Source organism: Saimiri boliviensis, chromosome 4 (assembly GCF_048565385.1).
Source record: "Saimiri boliviensis isolate mSaiBol1 chromosome 4, mSaiBol1.pri, whole genome shotgun sequence".
Lineage (NCBI taxonomy): Eukaryota > Metazoa > Chordata > Mammalia > Primates > Cebidae > Saimiri > Saimiri boliviensis.
The window spans coordinates 139,110,670-139,131,353 of NC_133452.1; the positions used below are offsets into that span (position 1 = coordinate 139,110,670).

Genomic DNA, 20,684 nt, shown 5'->3' on the forward strand with positions numbered 1-20,684 from the left:
CACGGTGGCATCACAGCTTGTAAAACAGATGGCCACGATTCTTTGGGATACCTTTTATCTCTTCTGAGCCTAAATCTTTTTTACCTCTAAAACCAGGCTAAATTTTTTGATCTCCTTTACATTGTATGGGCAAACAGGAAGTAAATGTGCACATTGTATTTATTCTTACAACCAAGAAATGAACTAATTGAGTAGTTAGTGCGGACCACAGTGCAAAGGAAGGAAACTCACCAGCAATCTCTATAAGCTGTGATTATGTGGGCAGGAAGAACGGCCTGAGTAAAGAGAAGATGAATAGCCATCGCTCCAGCCAAACAGCAAATATGAAATTCAAATGATGCTTTGTAATTGTTCAAACAGTAATTCTGTGTATTTGTGGAAATCATGGGAGAGATATTTAAAAAATTCTTTTCACTTCACAAAGGTAGAATTAATGGGAACGAAAGCACTGACTGTATGTTTCTTCTTAGCCAGCTTCTTCCAGTGGAGCACATTTTCTTGGCAAATGGAGTATTTTGTTCGGGTAAAAAGGCTGTCGTTTCCTTTTCACAGTAAAATCAGAAATTTCATTTTTACACAATACTGCATTTCCTATCATTGAATTCTAGTGGATTGGGAGTGTGTTCTTTACCTAGTTTTCCAATACAAAGCAATGCACCGAAAAAAAAAGTCTCTTTCCATTTGCAATAGTTTCAAAATATACATGGTTCTAGATTTTGTAAGTTAAGGAATTTCCAGCCACAGTGAAATTGACAACTGTGACCTGCTGTCATCTGCTGTCCATCCCGGGGCAGCTCTGGAGGAATGACCGGCAGAGCGTGGGCAGCTGCGTGCGACCTGCCAGCCTTCCCCTGTGGCCCTCAGGTGCCGCTGTCTGTCTGCTTCTCTTCTTGTCTTCCGTCTTTTCAGCACCAGACCCGCAGCTCTCAACGTTTGTTAGCATCTTCTATCCATCGAAGCAGCTTCCAGAAAATTATCTAATCAGTTCACACCAATGTAAGTTATTTGTAGGGTTTAACTTATTTATTCAGCAAATGTGCAAATGTTTCCAAGCACCCTGCTTTTTGAGGCCTCTGAGAAATATAGAAATTATGTTGACCCTTGATAAAATACCAAAATACATCACCACCCTGCAAGGCTTTGGGCTCAGTGTCAGAGCTGGAAGGGACCTTGACACCACACAGACCAAACCTCTGATTTCATAGATGAGAAAGTAAGGCCTAGTACCAGCCAACGACATGAGCATATTTCCACTAAAACTCAACGGAGACCTGCTGGTCTCTGTAGTGCTCTCTGGATTGCTTCAACATCTAAATCTTTCTCACATGTTGTGGTAAATGAAATTGCTGTTAAAATATTCACTGACCCTCTGACAGGCTTCTCCCACTCAGGGAAGTGATACACCCTCACCCAACTAACGTCAGCCTTGGCCGTGACTTGCTTTGACAGTGGAATGAGAGCAGAAGTGAATGTCCTGTGCCATGGCACGATGGAAGTTATCTGCCTTTTTTTTTTTTAATTTTATTTTTTTTAATTGTACTTTAGGTTCTGGGGTACATGCGCAGATCATGCAGCATTGTTGCATAGGTACACACATGGCAATGTGGTTTGCTGCCTCCATCCCCCCTTCACCTACATCTGGCATTTCTCCCCATGTTATCCCTCCCCGACCTCCCCAGCCCCCCGACTGTCCCTCTTTTGCACCCCCCCCACCAACAGACCACAGCGGGTGATGCTCCCCTGCCTGTGTCCATGTGTTCTCATCGTTCATTACCTGCGAGTGAGAATATGCAGTGTTTGATTTTCTGTTCTTGTGTCAGTTTGCTGAGAATGATGGTTTCCAGATTCATCCATGTCCCTACAAAGGACACAAACTGATCATTTTTTATGGCTACATACTATTCCTTGGTGTATATGTACCACATTTTCCTTGTCCAGTCTATCGTCATCATCACTGATTATTAGAGAAATGCAAATCAAAACCACATTGAGATACCACCTCACGCCGGTTAGAATGGTGATCATTAAAAAAATCTGCCTTTGTTTTTTTTTTTCTTCCAAGATGTCTGCATGAATCTGGATAAAGCCTGCTTCTTCAGCCACAGTTAAGATGGATGTAATAGGAGTGAGAGCCACCTCTGTTGAATGAAGCCCCTTGGATTTTAGAGCTGCTTGTAACTGCAGCCTGACACAGCTTCAGCAGACTGATACATTGCCGTATCTCCAAACAGAGCAGGTATTGTTCCATCCTGTACAGTTTAACCTTAGTTAGGACCCTCATGTGCACTGTGATCCTAACTTGGGTTCATGGATGGGAGACGCCGATGTACTGTGCTCCAGGGCTCCATGGACGGTCTGATCTCTTCGGAGGCTGAACGTGGGCAGAGAGGGGTGCACCTGGAAAGCCCTGGACTCCGCTGTCCTGGAGTGGCCAGGTCCACCCACAGCTTGAGGGCTTTCATTTGAAATTCAGGGCCCCAACTTAGCTTCCCAGGTGGGAGAGATTCTCCCCCTGCCCCCCAAAAAAGAAGATATGCTTTTTTTCTTTCTATATTTGGTTATTTCAAATAGCCTCGACCTGAGCCACGTGTTCCTAAAGAAAAAATCAGAAAAAAATAGCCATGACATAGGCTAGAAGGGAATGCATTTATGAGAAAGCAGGAAAGCAGGCTCAGGGCATACAGAGCTTACGGGATCCAGAGTCTTCTTGGAAGCGGCTTTTCTACTGGACTTTGAAGAATGAGTAAGAATTTGACATTCAGAGATAGCAGGAAACGACCATTTGTGGTAAAGCTCTTTGTGATCAGAGACATCAAAACAGAAAGGCCTGGAATGTTTCAGAAAGTTGGTAGTGCAGTTTTTATGACTTTTCCAGGAACATGTTCCTCTTCACAGAAGAAAAAGCCTTAACTGAAATAATTTAATTGCTAACTGTACAATTATGTTTACTAGGGTGGGCCAAGTATTTTTTTTTTCCATTTTTGTTTTATGAAGGAGAGGAGGTTGCTCTGAATCACCACACGTGTCTAGCTAGTCTTTGGCTTTTAGCGTTTTGGCTTATAGCGTTTTACTGATATTTTGGCACTAATCATGTATGAGGATCACTCATCCGCTTTTATCTGTGTTCTCTATCCTGGACATGGAGCTACTCAAAGGCAGGGTGAGTGTCTTGCTGAACTGTTATCCTGAAGCTGAACTGGGAATGCAACAAATGCTTATTGAGAAATAAATCAATAAATATGGTCAGCCTGCCTCAATCTTAAAATCTATGCCCATTTTCTGAAGTGAAGGAATTATATGCCTGTCTTCAACATGTGGAAAAATCAGAATCATCATGATTCACCCAACACATGTAATGGCCTATCCTGACCAGGGAGTCAAATATTTTCCTTTAGAAGAGCATTCACAGCTGTGCTGTGCATCTTCCTGTTTTATTCGTGACTGTGGGTGCCTTTGCAAATCCATTTGTGACTAAATTCACAAAAATTTAGTCATAAAAAAAGAGAAGCAGCAATATGTAATTGTCCTTTGAAATTGATTTGCAAACCATTGTTTATTTCAGCTCAGTGTTTTAAAATGATATTCACAATAATGTGAATGTCTCTTCCTGCCCCAGCTCATTCTGCGGTCCATGCATATTTCTAAATCATACAGCTGAGCTATAATTCTCAGAAACCAGGGACAGCTGTCCATGGAAGGATGTGCTCTTCTTGACGGATCTCTCCACTGGACAACGTACAGCTGGTGGGAATTACCTGTGCCATGGTAATATGGAAAAACCCACACCAGTCAGAATGCGAGGACTGTCTAGTTGAATATAGATTTTTAAAAGAGGTAATTAATTTATTAGCACAAAATCGCCAGAATGATTTATAGAAATAAAATAGATACTGCATACAAGTAAGTATCTATTGTTAATGTCGTCAGTGGAGGCAGTGTAGATATGCATAAACACATGGAAAATGGACTCTGGATCCAAGGGGCTGTTGCTTAGATCCTAGTTCTGCCCGTATTGCCTTGGGAAAATTAACCACTCTGTTTCAGTTTTTTTAATGTGCTTGATGGAGATAATGTTTCTATTTGTCTGCATCGTGGTGCATGGCACAAGTAGGTACTCCTTAAATATTTGTTTCCTTTTCTTTTTCCATCATAGATAATTATTTGTTATGTACTATAAGAGATTATTACTCATGATGATTACTTGATTATTTTTGATGGACTTGGTTTTTTATTTTTGATGATATTTTAAATTATTCCATAATCAGTTGCCTTTGATCATGACTGTATTTGGTAAATACAAAATACTTACCGTTTCTTCTGTGAGCAGTGCCGTCGGTACAGTGCTAATGTTCACCGGCATGGTGCTTGCCCAGGGCTCTCCGCTTTCCTTCCCAGCTCTTAAATCTCCTCCCTCCCACCATCCTCCTGATGAAATACATTCCCAAACCGTAGTCTGTCTAGAGGTTGTGGCACATGGCCATCTTCAATATAGCAGTCCACTCTGAATTTAAATTTGTCACCATTTTCCTTAGAGGGAATGAGAAGGAAAATGAATTTAATTTAGTATAAAAAATAAACATTTCTGGGCACTGGAAAGGTCTGTGGTGTTTTAAGAGCTGTTATCATTAATCAGTCAAGCATGTTTACCCAGACCCCGGATTGCTTATGAAACTGAACCGCATACCCGGAGCCCTTCAATGAGAGATGGCCACCAAAAGCTGAGGCAGAGAGTGCGAGTTACCGGTCATCATCACGGGCCCCAGCTGCTCACAGGGGTGGCGTGTGTCAGAGCTGCTCCTCATGGCTGAAAGGAGGTGACACAAAGCAGTGGTTGGAAGTATTGCAAAGCACCACGTGTACTATTGTTACCTTGTGGCTCTCCAGTTTTGGCCGAAGTATTTTCTTGTGGTTACACTTTTAATAGTTTATCCTGTTACAGTTTTCAAAGGCAACATCATCTGCATGAATTCTTTTCATGCCAGTTGTAAAACAGCCATGATAATTATTATCATTAAGTAATTCTCACCACATGAAAGGGAGCATGGCATCTGCCTGGCGGGGAAGGTTATTTAGGAGCTGACAAAGCCAGGATGCAGGCGGGCAGCAGTTGCAGTCCGCGCTGAAACGAGCTGAGTCCCAGTTGGGGAGAGCTGGTGTGCGTGCCACTCGAGCTCGTACCTCCACTGCCCACAAGACACTTTCTTTAGAAATGAAGGCAAAAAGGAAGCCCATTATATAAAATGTGAAACCAATTCATTCATTCAATACATGTGTATTGAGCTCTAATTATGTGCTTGGCACAGGTCTAGGCTCTAGTGAGGAACCTGAAACGAGGCAATGCTCGCTCCTCCCGTCCAGGCAGGACAGGCATTCCACAACGAGAGAGCAATAGTGAGCACGTACGTATTTAACATAATGCCCAATGGAGCAGCATTCCACTGAGAAAGCAGAGAACAAGGGGAGGAGATAAACGCTGACCGGTGGGCAGGGGGCCTATTTCACATGGAGTCACAGGACACATCTGAGGGAGTTGATGTTTGGGAAGAGACCTAATCTGAGGGAGATGACATTTGTGAAGAGACCTAATCGAGGAAGATGATGTTTACGAAGAGACCTAATGAAGTAAGTTGTGAGAATTTAGGGGAGGAAGGAAGTGATCTGAGCAGAAAGGACCAGCAAGTGCAAAGGTCCTGAGGCATACACGAGCATGATCCAGGACAAGCAAAGTGGTCCTCCAGGCAACCACAGAAAGAGAGGGCAAGAGGAGTGGGGCGGAGGTCGATGAGCTCTGCAGGAAGCAGGTCAGAGTAGGCCCCAGGGGCTGCGCAATGAGGAGTTTGGGTGGAATTCTGGGATTGCGGGGGGTAGGAGAGAGGATGATATGATTTGCTTATATAGGGTTGCAAGAGTCTGAAACGTGGAGAAGAATTTGCAGGCGTTTGTGTTAGCCTAGGTCCGCAATGGCCTTGGAAAGGAGTGAAGGCAGATGTGAGGAGCATGTGCATTTGAGCTGTGCTTTGCAGATAGAACTGGGGCCTTGCTGATGGAGTGAATGTGGGGAGGGTGAGAAAAAAGAGAACTATTATAGCGTAGGGCTTAGGAGCAAATACTTTGGAGCCTACGTTTGCTCAAGTCCTGTCTTTGATCCTTACTAGCTGTGTAAATTTGGACAAGGTATTTAACCTGTCTGTGCTCATCTGTAAAATGGGGGTTATCATAGTATCTCCTTTGGGGATTGTAAGTATGCATGGGAGAAACAGACACACACACACACACACACACACACACACACACACACGTGTGTTTAGAACAGAATCTGGCCTCTTATAAGAATGTATGTATCTGTTATTGTTATTATTAGTGAATCAAGAAATTAGGTGAATTTGGTGCCATTTACTGAGACGAAGAAGAAGTTTTCCTGCCCTCTAACATGACCCTATGTGCTCAGCATGAATGTGCACAACAAATAAGACATCTGTAGTAGCAATGAAAAGCAATCAGACAAATCATGCAATTTTGGAAATCCTCACTAATGCTTCTTAACCTGTCCCTTCCTTTATGGATGGAACTGTGTCTCGTCAGCATTCACACATTAAAGTATGTGATTGTATGTGGAGATGCAGCCTGTAAGGAGGTGACTCAGGTTAAATGAGGTTGGAAGGGTAGGGCCCTGGTCCAACAGGACTGATGTCCTTAGGAGAAGAGAGAGAGGCATGCGGGCCTTGGGAGGACACAGCGAAGAAGCGCTATCTGCAAGACAAGGACAGGTCTCAGAAGAAACCAATATGCCGATCTTGATCTTAGATCTCTGACTTGCAGCCTCTGGAACTGAAAACCGTGTTGTTTAAGCTTACCTGTCTTTTGTACTTTGTCACAGCAGCTGGAGCTGACTGATACACTTAACCCCACATACCTATTTGATCGATGCCACCTCCATGACCTCTCTGGAATCCCTTTTCTCTCCAGCAACCCCACTGTTGGTGCCCTCATTCAAGTGCTCACCACCTTCTTCCCGTACCATGATAAAAGTCTTCAAATTGGTTCCACGTCTGCCCTAATCAACCCATTCCTTACACTCTTTCCAAGTCATCTGTCTTAGGACCAGAGCCAGGAATAGAATTAACTGGAGTCAGAGCTTCCCTCTGAGGCACTTTACCTGTTGGAGAACTGGAGAAAAATTTGAAGAGGATGCTCACTATGGGCGCAAGTTCTTAAGCACCACAGGAGTATTGAAAGGCAAAAACAAGCTGTGAACCCAGAGACATGTTGGGAAGAGTGAGTGCCAGCAGCCACGGCAGTGAGCTGGTCACTTGGCTAGGCGCAGGAAGTGGAATTTATTCATTCATTGATTTGCTCAATAATGTTGAATAAGCACAAATATATCTCTGACTTTGTTGAGTTTATATCCTGGTGGGTGGAGACACTTAACACAGGCATAAGTCAATTAGATGATTTAGGATAGAGAGGGGTGCTGTGAAGATTCTGAAAGGGGCAATGGGATGGCAGGAAGGGAGGCTTCTGGTAGTATGTTTGGATAAATGGACAGAGGAAGTGACAGAACTGGGATATGAAAGATGAGAGGGAGCTGGCTATGCAGGAGAAAAACATCCCATATAGAGGAAACCGTTCCTGCAAAAGTAGATAAAATGGATGGAGCCTGCAGGCAGGGTCAGAAGGATTTCAGGTGTGGTGGACTGAGATGTGCTAGATGTCGTGTCTTGTTGGCCATGGGAGGTGTGTTTTATCCTAATGACGCTGGCGGCCTCTGGGGGGTTGTGAATGGGGAGATGCTAAGATTTTATCTCCATTTTCAGGTGGTCCTAGCTGCTGAGGGTGGAGGTGTTGCTGCTATACTGGGGTGTCAGCTGTGGGAGTTGACAGGGGATGGAAAGCTCAGAGTTTATTTTGGCAGTGAAGCTGCTGGGATTTGCTATTCCATGGAATATGTTTGTGAGTGGAAGAGGGGCACTGAGTGTCATGGAGGACAGTGGTGCCGTGAACTGAGAGAAGCAGGGTTGGGTGTGCCAATCTAGAGCTACAATTTAGCTTGGCTGTTTCAGATACAGCCATGCATTTCTTAATGATGGGGACACAATCTGAGAAATTTACAGATTTCATTTAATTTACATAAATCATATACAGATTTTGTTGTGTGGGCATAAACTTGCACACACTTGGATGGGACAACATGCTACACACCCAGGCCATATGATTCAGCTCAACCTTGTCCAGCCTGCTGACTGTAGGCCACTTGTGGCCCAGGATGACTTTGAATGCAGCCCAACACAAATTTGTAAACTTTCTTAACACATTATGAGTTGTATTTTTTTTAAGCTCATCAGCTATCATTAGTGTTGATGTATTTTATGTGTGGCCCAAGACAATTCTTATTCTTCCACTGTGGCCCAGAGAAGCCAAAAGATTGTATATTTCCGGCATAGTCTATTGCTCTCAGTCTACAAAGCTGCACAGAGTGTGCAGTGGTAACACGGTGGTAAGTATTTGTGTATCTTAACATAGAAAGGTAGAGTAAAAATATGGTATTATTATCTTACTGCCCACTATCGTAGATGCAGTCTCTCACTGACCAAAATTTTGTTAAGTGTCACATGACATTATTAGTGGATGTTACAGAAAGGGAGGTTGGCCAGTGTGTTCACAGATACCACTTAGGAAGTAAGAAAAGGGCCCAGATGGAGCACTGGATTTGGCCAGAGGAATGTAGTCGGTGCTTTTGGTAAGAGCCATTTTAGCCGAGCCATGAAGATGAAAACTGCTGTCACCAGAGCATGTTCAAGAGAGAATGTGAGGCCGGAAGGTGGAAAGTTTGGTGGAAAAGAGTAGAGACACAGGGGTAGGGTAGCTCCAAGGGGTGTGGGGTAGACAGAGGAGTTATTTATGCTGAGCTGGAGCAAGGCTTGCTTGTCTGCTGCAGGGAATGAAGTCTTCCAAGCGGTGGTGCAGGAGACAGGGCCTGTCACAGGAACTGGGTTCTCCTGCCACTGGGGTGAGGTGGGCACTGAGCATACATGATAGTGCTGAAAAAGCTAAAGCTGGGGCCTGGCACAGTGGCTCACTCCTGTGATCCCATCACTTTGAGGCAGGTGGATCACAAGGTCAAGAGATCAAGACCATCCTGGCCAACATAGTGAAACCCCGTTTCTACTTAAAAAAAAAAAAAAAAAATTAGCTGGCCGTGGTGGTGTGTGCCTGTAGTCCCAGCTACTCGGGAAGCTGAGGCAGGAGAATCACTTGAACCTGGGAGGCGGAGGTTGTAGTGAGCTGAGATCGCGCTACTGCACTTTAGTCTGGCAACAGAGTGAAACTCAAAAACAAAACAAAACAAAACAAAACAAAACCTAAAGTTGGGGAATGGAGGTTTTCTCCTTATCCTTATATTAGAAGAAGTTTTTCTCCTAATGATGTTAGGAGGATACTTTTATCTTTTATGCTATGAATATGAAGTGCCATTTGCCTTTGGTAGTGATATATAAAAGTGATATATACTGTAACTATTAACATTATAACTGTAATTTTAAAGAATGAATGTAATGACTATTCAAATATTGTACTAAACACTTACCACAAAGTAACAACCCTTCATTATATTTACAGCAGATTAAGAAAAATATCCCTTATGGGGAGAATAGCAATAGACCAATTTTTGGATTTGAAAATGAGCGTCAATTTCCCCTGTAGAATGTGGAAATGACCCTTTGCTCTTGAGCTCCAAGCACCCACTAGAGGGCGCATGCAAAGGCCTTTCCACCTATCCAGGCAAGCAAAGGAACCTCCTGAACCCGTTTCTCAGGACGCAGAAGGTAAACCAAATGTAAACGAATCTTGCTTCGTAGCAATTATTACTTGTTGCTGTTTCCTAGGCAGCAAATTTAAGGGTAATGATCAAAAAGCTAACGCTAGAGAATTGACGTTTACTCCTTATTTGAATATTTCTTTTGTAAAAGCACATCTGTTAAACAAGATGAGGCTTATGGGTTCCTGAAGTCTGTTGAGATGAAACAATGAACTCAAAATGCAAAACGGAATAATGACGTATTTTGAAAGAAACTCCTTTTTGGTATTCTGTTATCAACCAGCCTTAGTGGGAAATAAATATACAGTGTCCAACTACCATTTCTCTGTGGAAATAATGCCAAGGAGATCTCCTTCCCTTTCTTACCCAGTTCATTCCCTGATTTTAAACATTCAATAAGCTCCTAGCCAAGAAATTCATTTTTCTTCCTTTGGATGATTTTTTGTGGTTCCTTAGGATGGTTTGTAGAATATATTGTGGCTCTGTTTACCTCTGCAGGCACTTTCCAGATCTTTGTGGTTTCCTCTACAGCTGTGGGTATTTCTCTTGTGAAACCACAGGTCAGTTCAGGACCACAGAACTGATCCTGACAATTAGAATTTTAGCCACTGTCCTGTGGGATTTTCAGAGCCACAGGGACTCCATACTTTCCATCCAGATCCTTAAATGAGTACCAGCTGATGCCTGAAACATTCATCGTTTCTCCAAGGATCCTAGGTCAACGTTTTTCGATTTGATTGAAAGTAAGCATGTGCCTACCTCCTACATGGCCTGACGAATACGCTCCCTAGAATGCAAGATCTTGAGAATGAGGATTTGGCCTTCCCTGTGTGTCCTCATGCCTGCCCTATTGCCCAATACCTTGCCTTTGTAGCCTTTGCCCAATACCTTGCTTTGAGTCCTTCCTTAGGGTCTCATTTAGAGCACTGGGCCTCAAATGTTAGATTGCATTAGAATCTGCTTGGGGGCTTGAAACACAGATAGCTGGTCCCCATCCCCAGAGTTTCTGATTCCTTTGTTCTGGGAAATAGAAGACAGTCTGTATTTCTAACGAGTTTCCAGGTGATTTTCTTGCCATGAGGCCCAAGTTTTTAGTCCCACAGGGTTTAGAACATCATGAGTTCCATCAGAAAGAAGAAAAGGACATGCCTGATGTTGCAGAGTTCAGTTTAGACTGAGGGAGGGAATGTAGCTAGTCTTCACATGGAAAGATAACCCTCGTTAAAGGCATCACTGATCTTTGAGCCAAGTTAAATATGTAAGGCCTGTCAATTGAATGGGACCTGTGGGCATAGAGGATGGTATGGAAATAGTCAAATTGTTTGTTTGGAACTGAGTATACAGTCACTTTTCATGGATTCCCTGTGCTATTACATTAATACTGTGACAGTATATGAATTATTAACCACTTATACTTTTTAGCAAGGGAAGTATTTGTCTCAATGATATCTACAATGGACGTATTCATTTCTCCATTCATTCTTGGGAGGCGTGGGTTTGGTCCTGGCTTTGAAATTGCGGGTAGGAACCAGCAGGAGAACTGATCACCTGTCCACATGGTCGTATGTCTTCTGGAGGCAATGTTGCCTTTCCACCTCCAAGTGAGTTCCACCCAGCCCACTCATCTCTCGTACAGGGCTCTTGGAAGCTGAGCTTTGACTGAATCAGTTTCTGAAAGGTCTAGACTGTTCAGACTGTTTGGGTATCTGTCTCTTTAAGGAACCCAACATATGTACCTTCTAAGTTTATGCTTTTCAAACAGGTACGTGTGTGTCTCCTGCCATGTGCCAGGGGGCATGAAAAAGCACAGAGTCAGCATGGCACCTTCTGGAGCAGGGATTCCAGGATTAGCCAAGTTGGAGGTTTCAGGTGGAACTGGCATGCTGCCTGTGCTCTGCACCATGCCACCTCCGTGGCAGTGTAGTGGACAGCCCCCATGCATGCCTTCCCCTCAGGGCTCATGGAATCTCTCAGCTCCTTTACCAGGGTGCTTTCTCTGGAGCAGAAGTACCTGCTCAGCCAGTAGTTAGCCATTGTGGAAGTGCCAAGGAAGTTAATGCCCCTGGGAGCAATTTGTAGCCCTTGGAGGCAGGAGTCAGAATCCACTGAATCTCAGCATACATTTCCCACCTTCCAGTACTTCCAAGGGATGATTCTTAGAAGTGTATTCTGCTGGGTTCCTCCAAAGCTCTCAGTGAGACCCAGCTCCAGCTGCCCATAGTGGCAACCCAGCTCAACCATGCCCTCCTAATGGCTTTCCTTTCTTCCCTGCCCTTTCTGCTTGCACCCCAGTCTTTTCTCAGTTTGCAAAACCAGGACACACAATATTTAGTATCCCACAAATGTAAAATAAGTAGAGTATTCACACAAAATTTTAAGATGCACAGCAGTGTTTAAAGAACAACATGGGGCTGTCATGATATATTAGGCATGTGCTTTCTCTTCCATGAAGAAAAAAAAAAAGGAAAACAATTGCTCTATGTTCTAAAGAAGATTCATTATTTGCTGTCTCTTTACTTACTGCATACATACACCTCAGACTTCTGCAATTTGGCTTCAGACCCCACTTTTCCACTGAAACTCATCAGATGCTTCTGAATCTTCCTATCCATGAGCCTGGACATTTTCTCCATTTGTTTGTGTCATCTCTGATTTCTTTGGACAGTGCTTTGCATTCTTATTGCAGGGGTCTTTCAACCTCCCCGGTTGGCTATGGTCCTAGGTATTTTATTCTTTTTGTGGCCTTGTTGTGGGAATTTGAGCCGAGAAAAACAGAGAGACCAAGACATAAGAAAATTTTATTTTATATTGATCTGATATGTAGTAAACTTTTTATTGCACTTTAGGTTCTGGGGTACATGTGAAGAACATGCAGGATTGTTGGATAGGTACATAGATGGCAATGTGGTTTGCTGCCTCCATCCCCATCACCTATATTTGGCATTTCTCCCCATGTTATCCCTCCCCAACTCCCTATCCCCCACTGCCTCTCCCTTAATCCCCCCCAAGATACCCCAGTGTGTGATGCTCCCCACCTTGTGTCCAAGTATTCTCATTGTTCAACAACTGCCTATGCATGAAAACATGCGGTGTTTGATTTTCTGTTCTTGTGTCAGTTTGCTGAGAATGATGGTTTCCAGGTTCATCCATGTCCCTAGAAAGCACACAGACTCATCGTTTTTTATGACTGCATAGTATTCCATGGTGTAGATGTGCCACATTTTCCTTATCCAGTCTATCATTGATGGGCATTTGGGTTGGTTCCAGGTCTTTGCTATTGTAAACAGTGCCGCACTGAACATACGTGTGCATGTGTCTTTATAATAGACAAATTTATAATCCTTTGGGTGTATACCCAGTAATGGGATTGCTGGGTCAAATGGAATTTCTGTTTTTAGGTCCTTGAGGACTCGCCACACTGTCTTCCACAGTGGTTGAACTAATTGACATTCCCACCAACAGTGTAAAAGTGTTCCTATTTCTCCACACCCTCTCCAGCATCTGTTGTCTCCAGATTTTTTAATGATCACCATTCTAACTGGCATGAGATGATATCTCAATGTGGTTTTGATTTGCATTTCTCTAATACCGGTGATGTTGAGCATTTTTTCATGTTTTTTGGCCTCATATGTCTTCTTTTGAAAAGTGTCTGTTCATATCCTTTGCCCACCTTTGAATGGGTTTGTTTGCTTTTTACTTGTAAATCTGTTTTAGTTCTTTGTAGATTCTGGATATCAGCCCTTTGTCAGATGGGTGGATTGCAAACATGTTTTCCCATTCTCTTGGTTGCCAGTTCACTCTAATGAGTGTTTCTTTAGCTGTGCAGAAGCTCTGGAGTTTAATTAGATCCCATTTGTCTATTTTGGCTTTTGTTGCCATTACTTTTGGTGTTTTATTCTTGAAGTCCTTGCCTATGCCTATGTCCTGAATGGTTTTGCCCAGGTTTTCTTCTAGGGTTTTTATGGTATTAGGTCTTATGTTTAGATCTTTAATCCATCTGGAGTTAATTTTAGTGTAAGGTGTCAGGAAGGGGTCCAGTTTCTGCTTTGTGCACATGGCTAGCCAGTTTTCCCAACACCATTTATTAAACAGGGAATCCTTTCCCCATTGCTTGTTTTTGTCAGGTTTGTCAAAGATCAGATGGTTGTAGATGTGTGGCATTGCCTCCGAGGCCTCTGTTCTGTTCCACTGGTCTATATCTCTGTTTTGGTACAAGTATCATGCAGTTTTGGTTACCGTAGCCTGGTAATATAGTTTGAAGTCAGGTAGCGTAATGCCTCCAGCTTTGTTCTTTTTGCTTAGAAACAACTTGGCTATGTGGGCTTTCTTTTGGTTCCATATGAAGTTTAATGTGTTTTTTTCCAGTTCTGTGAAGAGGGTCATAGGTAGCTTGATGGGGATAGTGCTGAATCTATAAATTACTTTGGGCAGTATGGCCATTTTCACAATATTGATTCTTCCTAACCATGAGCATGGAATGTTTCTCCATCTGTTTGTGTCGTCTCTTATTTCCTTGAGCAGTCGGTTGTAGTTCTCCTTGAAGAGTTCCTTCACATCCTTTGTTAGTTGTATTCCTTGGTATTTTATTCTCTTTGTAGCAATTGTGAATGGCATTTTGTTCTCCATTTGGCTCTCTTTAAGTTTGTTATTGGTGTATAGGAATGCTTGTGATTTCTGCATGTTGATTTTGTTTCCTGAGACTTTGCTGAAGTTGCTTATCAGTTTCAGGAGATTCTGGGCTGAGACGATGGTGTCTTCTAAATATACAATCATGTTATCTACAAATAGAGACAATTTGACATCTTCTTCTCCTAACTGAATACTACCTTTATTTTTCTCTCCTGATTGCTCTGGCTAGAACTTCCAATACTGTATTGAATAGGAGTGTTGAGAGAGGGCATCTTTGTCTAGTGCCAGATTTCAAAGGGAATGCTTCCAGTTTTTGCCAATTCAGTATGATATTGGCTGTGGGTTTGTCATAAATACCTTTTATTATTTTGAGATACATTCCATCAATACCTACTTTATTGAGAGTTTTTAGCATAAAGCGCTATTGAATTTTGTCAAAGCCTTCTCTGCATCTGTTGAGATAATCATGTGGTTTTTGTCTTTGGTTCTGTTTTTGTGGTTAATTATGTTTATATACTTGTGTATGTTGAACCAGCTTTGCATCCCTGGATGAAGCCTACTTGATCATAATGGATAAGCTGCTTGATGTGCTATTGCAGTCAGTTTGCCAGTATTTTATTGAAGACTTTTGCATCTATGTTATTCATAGATATTGATCTGAAGTTTTCTTTTCTTGTTGAGTCTCTGCCACGTTTTGGTATCAGGATGACGTTGGTCTCATAAAATGATTTGGGAAGGATTCCCTCTTTTTGGATTGCTTGGAATAGTTTCAGAAGGAGAAGATTTTTTTTGTTGGAGCTCTGGCTGACAGAGGCCTCACTGCTTGTAATGGTTGCCCAGCCTTGCACAAAGAAAAATTCCTTGCTTATATAAGTTTTGGCTTGGGAAGATAAGGCATGAGAAAAAAACAGGTTTAAACAAAGACAGTCATTGACTTGTGACAAGTTTACAACCTTGAGAATACATACACTTTTTATACGGTGTCTCTCTCCCACAACTGGCAGCTGGGGAAGAGAACAGGTTTTTTGCACAAATATGCTTGTGAGCTGCATGTACAAAGATATGCTTGGGTGCCTTACCTTAGAAGCAGGAGACTATGTAGGCAGTTTAGGCTGGGAGGTGTGGTTTACTTGTTCCTCTGCTCTTTATAACTATTTTTTTGTGGCCTAGTCTTAAGCTTACTATTTTAAACTAATGTTTATTTTAAATTTTATTTTTCCTCCTCAGAAGTTGTGAATGGTATTTTCTTCCGGATTTGGCTCTAGGCTTGGCTGTTGTTGTACAGAAATGGTAATGATTTTTGTCCATTGGTTTGGTATACTGACACTTTGCTGATGTTGTTTATTAGCCTAAGGAGCTTTTGGGCCGAGACAATGGGGTTTTCTAGATATAGAATCATGTTGTCTACAAACAGATGATTTGACTTCCTTTCTTCCTATCAGGATGCCCTTTCTTTCTTTCTCTTGTCTGATTTCCCTGGCCAGGACTTTCAATACTATGTTGAATAGCAGTGGTGAGAAGGGCATCCTTGTGTTGTTCCAGTTTTATAGGGGAATGTTTCCAGCTTGTGCCTATTCAGTATGATTTTGGCTGTGAGTTTGTCATGGATGGCTCTTATTATATTGAGGACAACCGAGACAATGCCATTCAGGACATAGGAACTGGCAAAGATTTCATTTTGAAGATGCCAAAAGCAACCACAACAAAAGCAGAAATTGACAAGTGGGATCTGATTAAACTAAAGAGCCTCTGCACAGCAAAAGAAACTATCAACAGAGTAAACAGACAACCTAAAGAGCAGGAGAAAATTTTTGCAAACTATGTATTTGACAAAAGTCTGATATCCAGCATGTGTAAGAAACTTAAATATACAAGAAAGAAAAACCAAACAAGCCCATCAAATAGTGAGCAAAGGACATGAACAGACACTTTTTGAAAGAAGACATGCATGTGGCCAAGTATCATATGAAAAAAATCTCATTATAACTGATCATTAGAGAAATGCAAATCCAAACCACAATGAGATACCATCTCACACCAGTAAGAAAGAATGGCTATTACAAAAAAGTCAGATGTTGGCTCATGCCTGTAATCCCAGCACTTTGGGAAGTGGAAGGGATTGGAAGGCTGAGGCAGGCGGATCATGAGGTCAGGAGATCGAGAGCATATCCTGGCCAACATGGTGAAACCCCATCTCTACTAAAAAATGCAAAACAATTAGCTGGGCATGGTGGCGCACACCTGTAGTCCCAGCTACTTGGGAGGCTGAGGCAGGAGAATTGCTTGCACCCAGGAGGCGGTGGTTGCAGTGAGCTGAGATTGTGCCACTGCACTGCAGCCTGGAGCCTGGCAACAGAGCAAGACTCTGCCTCAAAAAAATAAAAAATAAAAAATAAAAAAAATAAAAAAAAATAACAGATGTTGGTGAGGTTGCAAAGAAAAGGAAACACTTATACATTGTTGGTGGGGGTGTGAATTAGTTCAGCCATTGTGGAAAGCAGTGTGGGTACTCCTGAAAGAGCTAAAAATGGAACTGTTTAACCGAACAATATCATTACTGGGTATATACCCAAAGGAATAAAAATAATTCTGTCATAAAGACATGCATATGTGTGTTCATTGCATCACTGTTCACAATAGCAAAGACATGGAATCAACCTAAATGCCCATCAATGGTAGACTGGATTTAAAAAAATCATGGAATTCAACACCATGGAATACTATGCAGCCATTAAAAAGAATGAGATCTTATGTTTGCAGGAACATGGATGGAGCTGGAGGTTATTGTCCTTTGCAGACTAATGCAGGAATAGAAAACTGAATACTACATGTTCTCACTGATAAGTGGGAGCTAAATAATGAGAGTCAATGGACACAAAGAGGGGAACAACACACACTGGGGCCTAATTGAGGGTGGAGGGTGAGAGGAGGGAGAAGAGCAGAAAAAATAACTATTGGATATTAGGCTTAGTACTGGCGTGATGAATTAATCTGTATCACAAACCCTTGTGACATGGGTTTACCTATGTAACAAACCTATACATGTGCTCCTAAATCTAAAATAAAAATTAAAAAAGAAAACTAGCCGGGCATGGTGGTGTCTGCCTGAAGTCGCAGCTGCTTGTGAGGCTGAGGTGGGAGGATCACTTAAACCTGGAAGTTGAGACTGCAATGAGATATGATCATGCCACTGCACCCCAGCCTAGGTGACAGAGCAAGATCTTATCTTAAAGGTCTTTTTTCTCTTATCTTAAAAAAAAAACCCAACAAAAATTGTTCTAAAGTAATCAGAGAGATCCTCATATTTTCTATCTGTAATTTACCTGTCATAGGCAAGGCAGTCTTCTTTCTTTCTTTCTTTTTTCTCTCCTTCCCTCTCTCCCTCCCTCCCTTCCTTCCTTCCTTCTTCCCTCCCTCCCTTCCTTTCTTCCTTCCTTCCTCTTCTCTTTTCTTTTTGACAGGGTCTTGCTCTGTTGCTCAGGCTGGAGTGCAGTGGAGCAATCTAGGCTCACTGCAGCCTTGACTTCCTGGGCTCAAGCAATCCTTCCACTTCAGCCTTCCAAGTAGCTGAGACCACCAGCGTGTGTCACTGTGTCTGGCTATATATATATATATATATATATATATATATATATATATATATATATTAGAGAGAGGTCTTGTTATGTTGCCCAGGCTGGTCTCAAAACTCCTGGGCTCAAGCAATCCTCCTGCTTCAGCCTCCCAAAGTGTTGGGATTATAGGCATGAGCCACCGTGTCTGGGCTCATTTTTCAGAAACAAGATCACCAATTATTTGACCTGTGCTTTTCTTCCTCTGTGATCTGGTGGCTCTCACTCCTCTCTTCTGTCCTCCTCCTTCCTTCTCTTCCCTTTCTCCTCCGCTTTCCTTGTCTCTCCTTGCAACTCTGATCGAATGCTTGTATCAGTTAGCTGTTTGGATTCTTCCTTCTTATAAACATCATGCTTTTCTCTTTAGCTCATGACTGAGTTTCTTAGCAAAGTGCTTTATGGAAGTGTAGGGAATAGCAATGCCGCATAAAAATGGAATGAGTTGTGAAAACGGGCAGTTCCCATCTCCCCCAAGACAGGCAAATCTTTTAATGACCTCCCTGGGAGGAGGGAGCCACGGGCATATTCAGATTTTATAGCACCGTGGTTCAGGATATTGAATGAATACAGTTATTTCATGATTAGAAATAAAATGCACTTCAGAAAATCTTTAAAATGTCCAACTGTGCAAAGATAAATTTTACTATATTTATGGCTATTCATTTTAATGTTTTTTTTTTCTGGTTACTTACCACAGATCTTATGTAATACATTTGGCAGAATAAGACAAAGTACCATTTTTGCTTTCAAAAGAGATCAGTTAATACATTCAAAGCTATTGTCTTTTTCCTCGTCAAAGATGGCATTGTTAGAGCCAGCATATATAAACTTTCTTCCCTGCTGAGTAGACCACGTGGAAAAACGCTTATTTTTTCTTATAAGAATAAAATTGCAATCTTTCAACAGAACATGTTGATGATGCCATCTGGCACATAATTTCTATGCTTAAATTAAGCTGAGAAATCAATTCAGTGTTGAAAGATATTATCCGTTTAACATTTTTTTTACCTCCAGGCAGTTTGAGAGGGGAAAAAAATAAGTTGTTTTCTTTTCTAAGTATGTGAATTATATAGGTCTTGAATGTTTCCTTCTACATAGGGGAAAATTATAATTTATAAGTAGATAGCTACGATCCACCGGGATTTCTTGTTCTGAAGTTATGCCAAAACTATACTGCATTACCGGAACCTGCTCTGGAAGACCAGGTGACTGTCAGTTGAAGATTAGCATCAGTTGATGGATGGTGTGATCAAATGATAATAAAGACCTGACCTAAGAGTTGTCTACATTTTGCTCAGACTATTCTTTGTTAAGTAGCTTGTGGGTTCAGGTTGTTACTAACAGTAAACGCACAAATAAGTGAGCTTAATACACAAATCTGGCTGCCCCTAGGGCTACCTAGCAAGATTAAGTAACTAACAGACAGGTGCTGAGAACTCATAAGAACGGAGTGGAAATAACCACTTCTTAACTGGAGAGCAGAGGACAGTTCCAGCAGGATTCCCTCGTCAGTTTCTTCCTTGCCTCTCTCTCCTACCGCACGTGTGTGGAAATCAATGCTCAGTCATTGAAGACCTTCCAGGTGAATAGCTGAAGCCACAAGGAGCCTTTGGCTATTCTACAGCCGCTGGGTCAGAGTTGAGCTGATCGTGAAAGATGCTATTGGGAAACTCAATTTCTCTGTGACAAATGCCAGAGAAAAATGAGCCTTGAACTGGAAGTTCACATGGTAAAAAAGTGGGGAGAAGATACAAATTGTTTGGAATTTTTGCCTTCATCTCTTTGAATTATCTTAAAATATCATCTTTAAAATAATGACTGAATGTTAAGTTTTGTTATTTAAATAGCAATTTATTAAAATTAAAAATTAAAGAATGGGAAATTCACATTTATGGAGAGGTATTTTACAGAAATCAACCATCTGGGGTCTCACAAAAACACACCTATCCTAGGTCCTTGATGGCCACCTGTCTGTTGATGTCATTATCCACCTGTCAACTGCCTGAGGCATTCAGGAGGAAAGAAAACTTAAATGTTTTCATACCCAAGGAAGTTTACGAAGTAAGTTCAAGCATCACAAATGAAGTTTTAAGAAAGCCTAGATCCAATCTCTAGCTAAGCAATAGGTTCACAATATATCTGGAAAAAGCATAATGTAATTTTTGCTGCAAGGACTTTGCATAGTAGTAATAATAATACTTTTCATCACACTTAGCTTTCAAAGCCTATTCATATGAATTATGTGCTGTGCTTCTCATTAACCTCCTGCAAATCTAATATAACGGAGACACAGAACATAACAGTAGATGCTGAGTTGGAGTGGGATCCAAGGTTTTGGAGCTGAGGAAGTTAAAGCCATTGAAAAATGGCTTGTAATACTTGGCATATATGCTTAAGACGTGTTCACTCACCATGGTACTAATTTAAAATCACGGCTAATTGCATGCATTTATAAAAATGAGGGCAGTGTATCCTGGTGTCTTCAGTGACAGCTTTCTCTCAGGGTGATCCCTGTATCACGCTGTCTGAGACACAGGACCAGAGAACAGATGGGCAGAAGCCTGTTTCCTGATCGATGGTGGAGTGCCCCTGTTCCAGGGCAGGGCTCCCACGCTGCAGCTCTGCCTGGC

General features: G+C 42.0%; 1 long non-coding RNA gene across 1 annotated transcript in view; it reads left to right on the top strand.

The window, feature by feature from the left end:
- Positions 1–20,684, top strand: part of LOC141584377 (uncharacterized) — a 107,491-nt gene that overhangs the window by 12,459 nt on the left and 74,348 nt on the right. Inside the window, exon 2 of the long non-coding RNA XR_012517400.1 lies at positions 2,063–2,236. This is a non-coding gene — a long non-coding RNA (uncharacterized LOC141584377). The remainder of the gene's footprint in view (positions 1–2,062; positions 2,237–20,684) is intronic.